This window comes from Meriones unguiculatus, chromosome 10 (assembly GCF_030254825.1).
Source record: "Meriones unguiculatus strain TT.TT164.6M chromosome 10, Bangor_MerUng_6.1, whole genome shotgun sequence".
Taxonomy (NCBI): domain Eukaryota; kingdom Metazoa; phylum Chordata; class Mammalia; order Rodentia; family Muridae; genus Meriones; species Meriones unguiculatus.
The window spans coordinates 23,004,263-23,013,500 of NC_083358.1; positions in this window are offsets into that span (position 1 = coordinate 23,004,263).

Below are 9,238 nucleotides of genomic sequence, written 5' to 3' on the forward strand. Positions count from 1 at the left end.
CTTCTAGACTTTATCACTTCAGATGTTTGAGGCTTCTCTCTCGGTCTCTAGCTCTTGTTTCCAGGGAGAGGTATTTTTTTCTGCCACCCTCACTGTTTCCTGAACCCTTCCATACTCTGGGAAGTTATTGGGTCCATAATTGTTTGTCCCTCATACTGGCAAGAACACCTTCTCAATAGGATTTTGCTTTCTGCGTTGGCAAAGTCTGGCTTTGAAAAGCTTCCTTGTTAAAAAGCCACTTTTTTTCTCCACCTAAAGAAACTGAATGTATCAATTTTTGTTTTACTATAGCTCTCTGGAGGCCTTGCTGCCCTGAGGGGCTCTGTCTAACCAGGAATCTGGGAGCTCCTAGTTGAGGAACTGCCTTTGTTTTGATTATAAGAAACACAAGTAGAAAACTGCTCTATAGTTTTACTTTCTATGTGAGTTCTTGCTAGATTACTGTCAAACCTGCCCCACATTGGTATGCCATTTGTTGTTGATTTTTAATATTTATTATTGATTTATCTTTTAGTTAAACAGTGGTTATTCCTAAACCAGCTGTACACCCAAATCACCACAGAGAGACTAGAATGTATTTAATTCACCTAGAACTTAAAGCGGGGCAATAGTTACTCCATCCTAAACCTCCAAACCTGCATAGCGTCCTCCCATTCAGATTTCCCACATTATACTGTGAGACCCCAGAAAAGCTCAGGAGTTTAATCGCGCCCTTCCCAGAAACTCCCCCAGACCAAGACTCGTTGCAAAAGCAAGAGGTTTATTAACCATTGTACAACAGGGTCACCCCTGCCGGTCAGCAAAGAGTGGCCCCGGGAGACAAAGGCCTTTAGGTTTTTAAAAGAAAAATTGCGGGAAATTTGAAGTTGTAGTTTTGGCAATTTAGGATTGGATGAGGAAGTTATAAAGTAAGATAATTGGTTAGTCTTAGGTGCTCAAGCTTGGCCAGTCCTGCCAAGTGTGGATGCAGCTGCAATTTAAGGTGGGGGTGGTTAGCTCATCCTTGAAGATTAGGGGCTACAGACTTTTGGCTGGAGGTCAAAAGCTACTCAGAAGAAGTCTAGGTTCGTTGCTAAGAAACGCTATCTCAACGACAAGGGTCTGGTCCTTCTTTTGCTGAGTGAAGGTCATTGCTTGCTTGTCCTTTTTTTTTATATCTGTCCTCACAGATAGGGTCACATTCCTTCACTCTCTGGAAAGGTACTAAGAGGCTTTAGCTTAACCTGGACCTAAAACTCAAAACTATAGGCTTTAGAAGACATATAGGTTACAAAGTTAATCTAACCCTTTCATTTCCCCCTTCTCCTTGTAACTGCTTTAATCATGAAGCAGCTGCAGAGTGAGAATTTTATTTTAAGAAAAAAATTTTCTTTTTTTTTTTTTTGACTCAACATTTCAGCCTGTAGAATGGGACAATGGGCCGATGATCCGTCTTCTGGAATTTTTTCATGCTGATGATTGGATCGTTGATATCTCAGTTTGAAAGAGGCTGAAATGCTGGTGAAAAGTTGGGGAGAGTACATGGGTAAAGATTACTAGGAGCCAGTCAAAGGCTGGTCAATGAGGCAGTCCTTAACGGTCTCTGGTTAGTTGATCCAATTGAAGAGACAGGGAGCAGTCATGTCAGCTTTCAACAAGTCCAGATTTTAGTTTGCAGCCCAGAGTCAACCAGGTGACAATCTGCTGAGACAAATTTAGACTAGAGACAGAAGTTAAGATTTGTCTGTTAAATGGAAAAAGTGAGGAATCCCAACAGCAGGGAAAAACTCTTCTGGGATCCATTTGAGCTATGCCAGATTTAGGTCTCATGACCTTTTGATTTTTATAAACTCATATGAATTTTTGGTACACAAAAGGAAATATATACATATATTTCCTTTAATATACATATATATATTAAAAAACTCAGAAAAGTAACATATCAGCAAATCTAATACAGCAACATTTTGAGAGTAACAGGTAAAAACTATATCCAACAGAATTGGTACCAGTCAGCTGTTTGTTTTATATCTTTTATAAACAACTTAAGTGTGTCCACGTGGCAGCCTTTTTGGAGTTAACGGCATCTGAGCAGCGGAACTCAGCCTCTTGGCTATTTTCCAAAGTCCAGTCTCTGACAGACTGACCTTGGTGGTCTTACAGCAGACTGCTCTGACCCTGAGAAACTCCGTGCAACTATAGTAACCAGACAGCAGGCTCTGTGCAACCTTGAGTAAACCCTCCTATATTTTGGCTAAGTAAAATTGCCTGCATGAGAAACTGCTTATACTTTTTTTTTTTTACTTAAGTGTTAACCTGACGTCCATTAAATTGACACTTTGATCAGTATGTAGACCAACATTTTTTAGATTTTTATAACCTGAACTCCTATATCCTCAGACCCTATATAAACTTTATATTTTTTATTTAACTATTATTATAAGACATTGGCAACTGATGTAAAGCCTGTGAGCAGGGCAAACTTGTTTTTTTTTTTTTACACAAAAGATATAGTACCTAGTAGTTTTAACTAACTAATGAACTGTCCAATGAGCTGATAGTGAACCTAACTGTCTGCTCTTTAGCTGCCAAGTTACTGTTAACTAAGCCTAGCCTTTTAGCCTAGCTGTCAATGTGATCAGAGACCTGAGAAGGATAAATTATGAGCTAAGTAAATGTACCGATCAAAATGACAGAGATGACTAGTTAGTCCATCACCTAGGCAGTGTCCCTGGCTCCTGTGGTCTCCTGGCTTTTTGAGCAGAGGCAGTCCAGCCATCAGGCATAGAGGATGAGAAACTGCTGCTGTGGAAAGAGGAACAGGAGAGATTGACCTCACCTTGCCTCTCACAATGTGAGACAATGGCTCTTTAGGTGTCCCCAGCTTTGTCCGTAGTTTAGGCTGGGCCCTAGCAGTGGGCCAGTTGGGGCAGTATTGCCCAGTGGTTAGCATACCACAATCCAGAGTTGTAGTCATCTGTTGTAAGTGGTTATCAATATTTACTACCGGTTTATCTTTTAGTAATGCTTGCTGTTAACCCTCAGCAGCTGTATAACCAAATCACCACACAGAGACTGGGTTTTTAGTTAACCTAGAACACAATGCTGGGCAATATTTACTCCCTCCTAAACCTCCAAGCCCTCAGTTTCCTAACATTTCGATTTCCCACATTATACTTGCTTTTTGTGAAATCTTAGGTCTGGTTCATGCTCCACGGCCTCCAAGATCTCCTCCAGCTCTGCTCTCCTCCTGCACTCCTCTCCTCGAGCTCCTCCTCCTTCTCGCCCCTTCCTGTTCTCTAGCTCCTCCCCTCTTTCCTGTCCTCTGGCTCCTCCCATTGCACAACATTGTATCTAGTTGCTTTATTTGTGTCCTGTTTACACCAGAGTTGAGACAAGATGCTTATAGTATCACAATGCAATGTCCAAATTGAAACCAGAGAGTTGGGGGTGGGGAAATTAGCATTTTAATTAACAAGGGTAAGGCATACACATTTTAAAAGAACATTACACCAACAGTCATCTGTCGTTGTTCAAATCTTCTTGGAGACTTTGGGGAGCTACTGCCAGGATTTTGGGACTTTCTGCAACAATAAACTTACATATGTTAAAATGCCATATTTATCAGATCTCTGAAAAGCTTGAGGGTCAGCATATCTGAGTTACTCTTTGTTTTTATTATCTGTTTTAAACTGTGTCCTATAAAATAGAATGCTATTTAATCTAGTTCCAGCATATTTTTGACATGTATGTTTTAGAACGATATATTTTAAGACAAATAGGCAAACTTTATAGTTACCCATCCTAGGCTTAACCTTAAAAACAACCCTATACAAAGACACTAGGTAGAGCTCAACATCTTAACCAACTGCAGTCGTTAGTGTAGCTTTAAGTCTGCTCTTTCTGAACTAAAATTAAAGTAAACCTTTCAATCAGATACAGTTTATAGAGGGGCTAGTAAATCTTGCTGATCCTACCACTTTGTATTAAAATTGAACAGTAAAAAGCTTTGCACTTAACACTAATTGGAGGACTGAACATAACTGAGAGACCTAAACAAAATGGTGGTAAACTCATGGCTCCACCCTCTTTATCTCCGGACCAGCATGGCGGCTGGCCACATGTAACTGAACTCAGCTGGAAGCCCTAAACAAATATGGCAGCAAAACTACAGCTTCACGTGCTCTCTATCCCTGAACCATCATGGCGGCTAGCCATGTGTTAGCACAGGTTGTTACTGGCAATATCAAACATAGCCATACCAAACCTATCAGCCAGAATTCTTTTCCCTTAAAAGAGCATAAAAAAACATTTTGTAATGAAGAATCACCAGCCTTTTAAATGAATTATAACATATTTAAATACAGTTGTTTTTTTTTAATCATATTAACTCTCTGGCATTTTATAATACATCCACTAACCTTCTGCAACATCCTATATACCTTCAGGTTTTTAGTTTTCTTTTTCTGGCTTAACCAACATTTTTGCTTTAGACAAGCTATTTTTTTTTAATATCTCTTGCTCACGCTCTCTTTTTTTTAGACAACAGGAAAACGCTCAATTTTTTTTTTTTAAATTTTTTAAGGGTTGGAAAACTGTTTTAAGTTCATTGTTAGACTGCCCAAGAGTTATTGCTTTAAAAAAATCTGATAAACTGCAGATGTTTTATCCTCTTAAACATCTAAACAATTTTTAAAACTCGTCCCTGCAATATCAAAGCAAAGTATCTTCTTTAGGAGTGAATTTATAAAGCATAACCATAATTTTAAAAGTTGAAACCAGATTTTAAGACCAAAATTTATCAGTGAAAACAACCTAATCTTTAGAACCAATATTAACTAGAATAAAACTTTTTTTATCCTAAAAGGAAATAAAATCATTTTGACTCAGAGATTTTGCAACCTTTGTTCTTTTCCTGAGCCACACCATGTGGCAATTTACATTGTTGTTATTTAAACATATGTATTTATAGACCCTACAAACACATAGGCACATATACGTGTTTAAAACAAGAATTTGAATTTAACCTTAAAACATACCCAATTATTTTTTATCATATCAACCATTTAAGACCAGTTGAAAACAATCATATAATGGCCATATATTTAAACAGACAGACTCAGCTGCAATTTTAAACATTACAGCAAGTGCAGTTTTTTTTCTAAATTACTGTTTGATCTGTAAGTTGCAAGCCCCCTAGGTGGGAGGAGGGAAGAGAGGAGCAAGAGGGCGTGGTGAGCTCTTGCTGCTCACTTCCCTGTTAAGCTGGCATGAAGGCAAGGGGGAGGAGTTTTTCCTCACTCCTCGCAGCCAGAGCAGCTCCTATCATGGAGCAGCTACGGTGCCAATCCCCACCTAGCCATGTCTAAGGACTTCCACCCAGCAAGCCCATGAGCCTTGCCTGCTCCCTTGGCTCCCTTGTGAGCTCTACTGTAGCTTACCTCCCCCGCAGGTCCTGAACCTGCTTCCTGGCTGGGCCTCTCCCCTCCCCCGTGCTCTTTGGATGTCCATCGCAACAAGGGGCCATGTCAAGCCCATGCCCTGCTGGGTATGCATTGTTATTCCACAGACGATCAAGTGCCTGAGCACCGCCTGCCCAATCCTCCAGCCCCAGCTCCACATGTCTCCCCAGCCACCCAAAAGCATTCCCTCCTTGGCTCCCTCGGGAGGGAGAGCACACTGCTTGGTGTCCTGCCATGCAGCCATGTGCACTCCCGGGCCGAGAACTAGTTCTAATTTTAACTATCCTCTGTCCGAATTTTTATCAGTCCAAGTCTACAAAGAAACAGACACAGAAAAATACATACATACATGAGAAACACAGGATTTAAATTGCTGGGGTAGCAGAATCTCTCTGCTCCTCCCTGTTCACAGAAAGGGGCAAGCTGAGTGTCCTACAGGATGTCCCATGGACTTGGCATTAATGACATGTCTGTCTGCCTTAATGAAACCATTCCAGGCGAGTGGCCTCGAACCACTCAGGGGACTCGAACCCCTTTTACAGATGCTTTCAAGCTAGACCATCTCCCTGTCAAAAGAGTCAGAGAGGCAACAACAACAGAAACACAAAGAATCAGGCAAGTAATCAAACAAGGACACCCTTGTGAGTGGTACCACAGTGCTCTGATAGAACGGCTGCCTGGTGGCGATTGTTCTCTACGAAAATCAGAAGGGAGGAGGACCATCTCAGATCTAACTTCCCAAACGGAAACTGGGGCGTCCCCCAGTTCCCAGTCGAGCGATATTTTGACACTTCTGTCAATTGCAATGGCTGATCAGATGACCAAAAAGGTCCAGATAGGCGCCTAAACTGAAACAGATTGGTACCACAGAAATCTAATTGAGAGGCTGCCTCTGACAAGAAACAGATTGGTAAGACAGAAACCGACTAACCTGTTCCGAGTGTGACCTCCGAGTTTAGTCTGATGAGGGTTGGGGAAGGGGCACGCCCTTTCCGGGCCAACGCACCAAAAATGTAAGACCTGGGGTCTCACAGCTCAGGAGTTCAATCGCGCCCTTCCCAGAAACTCCCCCAGACCAAGATTCGTTGCAAAAGCAAGAGGTTTATTAACCATTGTACAACGGGGTCACCCCTGCCGGTCAGCAAAGAGTGGCCCCGGGAGACAAAGGCCTTTAGGTTTTTAAAAGAAAAATTGCGGGAAATTTGAAGTTGTAGTTTTGGCAATTTAGGATTGGATGAGGAAGTTATAAAGTAAGATAATTGGTTAGTCTTAGGTGCTCAAGCTTGGCCAGTCCTGCCAAGTGTGGATGCAGCTGCAATTTAAGGTGGGGGTGGTTAGCTCATCCTTGAAGATTAGGGGCTACAGACTTTTGGCTGGAGGTCAAAAGCTACTCAGAAGAAGTCTAGGTTCGTTGCTAAGAAACGCTATCTCAAGGACAAGGGTCTGGTCCTTCTTTTGCTGAGTGAAGGTCATTGCTTGCTTGCCCTTTTTTTTATATCTGTCCTCACAGATAGGGTCACATTCCTTCACTCTCTGGAAAGGTACTAAGAGGTTTTAGCTTAACCTGGACCTAAAACTCAAAACTATAGGCTTTAGAAGACATATAGGTTACAAAGTTAGTCTAACCCTTTCAATACTTGCTTTTTAGTCATATCTTAGGTCCGGTTGGTTCATCTCTCCTGGTGTTTTCAAGTCATCTCCTCCCAAGATCTCCTCTCTGACTCCTCCCACAAGCTTCTTTCTCCTCCCCTCTGGACCAGGATGTCCCACCCTTATCTCTCCATTGCTTAGCATTAACTGGTTGTTTTATTGACAGTAGAGAAAACAAATGGTGGCATGTTTACACAAACTTGAGACAAGTGATGCTTAGAATAAACATCATAATGCCATGTCCAGATTGTAACCAGATAGTGGGGTAGAGAAATCATCATTTGAATGAACAAGGGGAAATTGTATACATGCCACAAAAACATTATACCAACAAACCATCAAGTAAATAATTTACAATACAAGAGCCAAGGAGGGCCAAACAAAGGATGCTTGAATCTAACTCAAAGGGGAAACTAAAATGTACATCTGAAGCATCTGGAGGAAGTGAACTGGGTGGGAGAAGAATGGAGAGGGGAAATAAGATGGGGATCAGATGTGGAGATAGTGCAGAGCAGGGAGATCAGGGAGAACAGAAATTGATCAGGGGTGGGCATCTCTGGGTGAGGCAGAGACCTGGGACAGGGAAGGCTCCCAAGAGCCTATATGGGTTACCCTAGCTGAGATTCCTAGCAGCAGGGGATATGGAGCCTGAAATGGCCACCTTCTGTGACCAGGTGCACCTCTCAACCCACCCACGAAACCTTTCATCCAAAATTTGTCCTGCCTACACACTGGACAGGAATAAAGATGAAGCAGACATTGAAAGAATAGCCAACCAACGACTAGCTCAACATGAGACCCACACCATGGAAGAGAGTCAACCCTTGACACTATTAATGATACTCTGCTATGCTTGCAGACAGGGACCTAGCAGAGCTGTCCTCTCAGAGGCTTCATTCAACAGCAGATGGAAATAAATGCAGAGAACAACAGCCAAAAAAAAAAAAAAAAAAAGAGGTGGATACTGGTGAAGACTTGGAGAAGAGTTGGGGGAAGAACTCAGGAAGCTAGAAAGGTCGAAGACACCACAAGAAGACCTGCAGAATAAATTAACCTGGGCCCGTGTAGACTCACAGGGACTGAACCACCAACCAAAGAGCATACATGGGCTGGACCAAGGCCCCTACACATATGTAGCAGATGTGAAGCATGGTCATCATGGGGGTTTCTGACTCAGTTGCTTGTTTTTGGATCCATTTCCCCTAGCTGGGATGCCTTGTCTAGCTCCAGTGGGCGAAGATACTTTTAGTCCTGCTGTGACTTGATGTGCCAGGGTGTGTTGGTACAAATAGGGGGGTCCTCCACTTCTCTGAAAAGAAAGGAGGAAGCATGAAGGCAGGGATGGGAGGATAGGACTAGGAGGAAAGAAGGGAAGGGGGTGCAATCATGATATAAAGTGAATGAATAAATAAATAAATAAATAAATGTATAAAGAAATTGGGAATAATGGTGAATGCCAATAACCTCACTACTTGGAAGGCTGAGTCAGGAGTACTGCTGTGAGTTTGGGCCTAGACTTAGCTATAAAGTGAGTTCAAAGCCAGACTGAGCTATATACACCAAGAATGTCTCTAAAAAAACCAAATCAACATTAAAACAAAAAAACCAAACCAATTGACAAGGTTGGTCACTGGGTAAAAATATTTGACACCAATGTATGCTTAGATTTTTCACAAAACCTATTTTATTTAGAGTTCTTAAGCACCTTTACTTCCCTTCCAACCACCCCCCAACTTGCTTTGTGAGATGAAACTCATACTCAACACTCCTTGGGTGACCAAGAAACAGAGACTAGACAACCCAGGGACCTAGGGTAAAATCAAGTACTACTAGTCTGAAGAAAAAAAAAGGAAAGAAATGATTAACTGACTATGCTCATTGATCAGTGCCTTGTTACGCCATCATCAAAGAAACTCCCTCCTGCTGTAGATGACAACAAATGCATAGATCCACAGCCAGGCATTACACAGAAAGTGAGAGGCTTGGAATACTCAGCTCTAAAGAAGATTTCTCCATCAAATCCTTCCCCTTGGAGCTCAGGAAAGCCTGCAGAAAAGAAGAGTGACCTTGGGAGCAAGAGGATGTCCCATCCCGCAGGGCTTCAGTGGGGTTCCTAAAGTAGGAGAATGGAAGGAATGGGGGGTAGG